General features: G+C 39.6%; 1 pseudogene across 1 annotated transcript; it reads right to left on the bottom strand.

Moving 5' to 3' along the window:
- Positions 1–3,664: 3,664 nt before the first annotated feature.
- Positions 3,665–4,775, bottom strand: LOC308630529 (elongation factor 1-alpha 1-like; annotated as a pseudogene). The gene has a single exon. The product of its transcript is annotated as an elongation factor 1-alpha 1-like (transcript).

Here is a 4,775-nt window from a genome sequence, read left to right as displayed (position 1 = left end):
TGTGGGTTTTCCAAGAACAAGGGTCAGCCCCCAACCCCTTGGACAGGACCTGCTCTAAGGTAGAGGCTGGTTTTTCCAAAATAGAGTCACATCAGCTTCTCACTTCCTGGTGGCCACCAATCAATTTTCCTCTTCCATGATGTTCTTCCTGCCTCACGTTAGGCCCAGAGCAATAGAGCAGGTGGTTGATCATAGATGGAGAACTCTGAAACCATGATCCAAAATAAACTTTTCCTTCTCTAAGTAGTTCTTGCCAGGCATTTTGGTCACAGTGATGGAAATCTGACCAACACAAATGTATTTATATTTAAACACTTTCATGGTATACAGTAGAAGTCTACAAATGGCAGCCTTACCTCCTGATTCCATTTGCCTTAATTCAGCAAATGAATATAATAGCTGGATGGCTTATTCAACTTTTTAATATTGTTTGCTAAGTCCATCAGTTTCAGCTATTCCATGACCTGTGTTTTTCCATATTGATTTGAGAATAAATTTGTGTAGGTCAACAAATATCCGAATTTTTAAATTAATTAAATATATGTAATTTAAAAGTGCTATTTAGGGAATGTAATCTCAGGAATTATATTCGTTCATCTTTTAAAATCATTTGAGATATATGGTACAAGTCAGTTAATGCATATGGCTGATGGACAGTGACTGAATCCCTCTTTGGGTTCAATTAATTTGCTTGAGAAACTCATTGAACTCAGGGAAACATGTTTTCTGGTTTACTGTAAAGGCTATTACAAACGATACAGAGAAAGACACGCATCGCATCGGGAGAGGTTAGGGAAAAAGGGTGTAGAGTTTGCATACTAACCTCTAGGAACCTGTCTGCAACATTTCCCCTGCCTTGGGGTTTGGGACCCTTTTGGAATGGGGAGAGTCTTAGGATCTACTATTTGACGTGATAGCCAGGAATATATCATAATGTCACAAACTGCTTTTATGCAAGCTATCATGTTTTCACCGAATGCTTCCCACATTCGGAGACAACTTGCGCTCGTAATTTCTGGACCTTTCAAAAGTTTGGCAACCAACTCTCCATGCTTTTTGGCATCCCTATGCTCATCCTTACCACAAACATCTAATTTCAGCTTCCTCTAGTCTGCTAAGTCAGTTATCACAAGTCTGTTTTGTTGCCATCTCTTGGCTGCTATTAGCACTTCTTCCATTCTTCGTGTGCTTTTAATTTTTGAAGTTTTCCTTTAAAAAAATACATTTTTTGTTATAATTTCCATGAGAATTTGGGTGTCAATGAGAGCTATGTTTGTATGGCAGTCCAAACTTCTTGCCTTATAATAAAAATGCAAATGGTGATTGCTTCCAAAAGAATAGTCTTATGGGGTATTCTTAGGGAGATAGAAGACAACTGGGTCTTTGTCTCCTAATTGTTCTTCACTATTTGTTCTCCCGGGCGGGTGTTTTTTTACTAGTGGAATTTTCAGGTAAGCATAAGGCTGCTTTTGTGTGCAGGGCTTGGCAAATGGTAGATTTGATGACCAAATCTCAAAGTGTCTATGTGACTAATCTCTGGCCAATGAAATGTAAGGAAATGATGAGTATCAGTTTTTCTCTCTGAAACATAGACACGCACCATTTGGATGGTGGCAGAGCAATGAGAAATACCACACAGCAACTCAAAGGAGCAACAAGACAGAAAATCTTGATTCCTAACACTGTGAAACTGCAGCATCCTTATGCTTGGATTGCTATGTGGGAGAGAAAATGACTTTTATTTTGTACGAAACTCTTTGTCTCTCTACTTTGGTACAAGGGATTGAACCATGGGGCGCTTAACCACTGAGTATCACATCCCCAGCCCTTTTTATTTTATTTTTTTATTTTGAGACAGGATCTCCCTAAGTTGCCCTAAGTTGGTTAGGGCCTTGCTTAAGTTGCTGAGGCTGGCTTTGATCTTGCGATCCTCCTGCCACAGCTTCCTGAGCCTCTGGGACTACAGGTGTGTGACCCTGTGCCTGACACAAAACTCTCTTGTTGCTTTTTATTTATTTGTTCTTTTTGTTTTACACACACACACACACACACACACACACACACACACATATATTTAATAAAGGGAAAGCCTTATTTTGGCTCACAATAAAACAACTTTTTAAATATAAATCAATATGTTGAGAATATCAAGAAGAGTTGTAAAAATAGAAGGTGAAAAAAGAAAGGAAGAAAGGAAAAAGAAATTGTTAAGGATGGATTTTCCTATGAGTGACTTTACATTTCACTAAAATAAGACATCATTCCTCCAACATTCAGGGAACAAAATCTCTTATCCTGTGTTTGGAATCTTTCTGTAAAGATCTTTCTGTGAAGTTCATCTGAGTGTGTCATGTTAATTTTTGTTTTATTTTATTGGTGCTGAGGGTTGAACCCAGGGCCTCATGCATACCAGGCAAGCACCCCACCCCTGAGCCACATCCCTAGCTGGTAACATTTTTTTTTTAATATGAAAAGACTAGAGAAAAATTGTATGTTCTATTTAGTAGTTAGGTAATATATAATTTTTTTAAAATTATTAGTGAAAAATGGAACTCCTTTTTTCCATTTCTATATTTTAGTTAGACATGACATCAGCAAACCCATTACATTTTTACCCCCTGAGATAAAAAAGTGATTAGATCTTTAATACTTTCAGTAACTCTGTTCCAGTTCCTTCCCACAGATCTAATAGTCCTTGAGTAAAGCAAAACCACAGAGTTACCCTATGAGGCATTTCTTACTATGTGCCACTTGGGGAAAAGCCTCGGTGGATCAACCCGACCTCAACCGATGTCATTTTTAATAACTTTTTCTCCCTGGTGATTCAGCATCTTTCTCATGTACTCCTCCTTGTCTAGGTTCTTGGATTGGGAGAAGATGATGTTAGACTTTTAAGTTTTACTTAACATTACTAAAAAAAAGTGCTGATATTACAATTTTTGTTTTTAAGAAATACAACTGGGCTACTCTAAAAGATTTACTTTTATTTTCTTTGTCATTATATTTATGAAAGTATAATTCACATAAAATAAAATACACAGACAGTACATATTCAGCTCAGTGGATTCTGACAAAATGAGACATTGACTGCTTCTAGAACTTGAGAAGGTTTCCTCATGCTTCTTTCCAAGCAAATGTTCTGCTGTGCTTTGAGTGTTTTCTCCAACATTCATGTTGAAATCCAGTTGCCATTGTGACAGTATTAAGAGGTGTTTAGGTCATGAGGACTCCACCTCACCAATGGATTAATGCCATTTTCATAGCAGTGGGTGGTTCCCTCTCTCTCTTTCTGTTTTCATTTCAGCTCTTCACCATAGGGGATGGCAGCAAGAAGGCCCTCCCCAAATGCCAACAACTTGGTATTGGGCTTCTTAGCCTCTAGAACTGTAAGACAATAAATTTATGTTCTTTATAAATAACCCAGTTTGTGACATTCTAGTATAGCAGCACCAAACAGACTGAGGCCTCCTCCAAACCCCCAGAATGATATCTATCTGCAGATTGGTTTTACCTGCTTTTGGAGTTTATATGAATGGAATCATGTACTATGTATTCTCCCCCCCCCACCCCCCATAATGGGGATTGAATCTAGTGCCTTCTGCATGCTGATCTACAACCACCAAGCTACATTCCTAGCCCCTAAGGTGTATTCTTTTGCAATTAACTAATTTTGCTCAACAAATTTTTGACCTGGAAGGTTCAGGATAATCACCTGAACAGTGAAACCAGATGCTTCCATTGTTGGGTCATTTTTGCTATCCCTAGCAACATTGCCACAACGAACATCTTTGACAGACATGTTCTTGACATAAAGCCCACACTATCTCCAGGAAGAGCTTCACTCAGAGCTTCATGGTGCATTTCAACAGACTTTACTTCAGTTGTGACATTGACTGGAGCAAAGGTGACCACTCTGCCGGGCTTGAGAACACCACTTTCCACTTGGCCTACAGGGACAGTACCAATACCCCCAATTCTGTAGACGATCTGGAGAGGTAGACACAAAGGCTTGTCAGTTGGACAAGTTGGTGGCAGGATGCAGTCTAAAGCTTCGAGCAGTGTGGTTCCACTAGCACTGCCATCTTTATGGGTGACTTTTCATCCCTTGAACCAAAGCATAATAGCACTTGGCTCCAACATGTTGTCACCATTCCAACCAGAAATTGGCCCAAATGCTACTGTGTCAGATTTCTTAATGTAGGTGCTGACTTCCTTAACAATTTCCTCACATCGCTTCCGACTGTAGGGTGGCTCATGAAACCCGTTTTGTTATCACCGACAATTTGTTGTTTCATACCCAGCATGCTCATGGGTCTGCCCATTCTTGGAGATACCTGCTTCCAATTCACCAAAACCACCACAACAATGAGGACAGCACCGTCAGCCTGAGATGTTCCTCTAATCAATTATGTTTTTGATGCAGACTCTGTGTCCTGGGACATCAATGATAGTCACATAATACTTGCTGGATCTCAAATTTCCGCAAGGAGATGTCATTGGTGATACCACACTCATGCTCAGCTTTCAGTTTATCCAAGACGCAGGCATACTTGGTCCTTTCGCATTTCAGCAGCTTCCTTCTCAAATTTTTCAATGGTTCTTTTGATCCCACCACATTTGTAGATCAGATGGCCAGTCGTGGTAAACTTGCCCAAATCTATGTGTCCAATGACTATAATGTTGATGTGAGCCTTTACCTTTACCTTTACCATTTTGGTGGTTTCACGACACCTGTGTTCTGGCAGCAAACTCATTGCAAAAGAATTGAAACCCAT

The sequence above is a fragment of the Spermophilus citellus genome (assembly GCF_964194105.1).
Source record: "Spermophilus citellus genome assembly, chromosome: 11".
NCBI lineage: Eukaryota > Metazoa > Chordata > Mammalia > Rodentia > Sciuridae > Spermophilus > Spermophilus citellus.
This window is presented reverse-complemented; position numbering and strand designations above follow the sequence as displayed.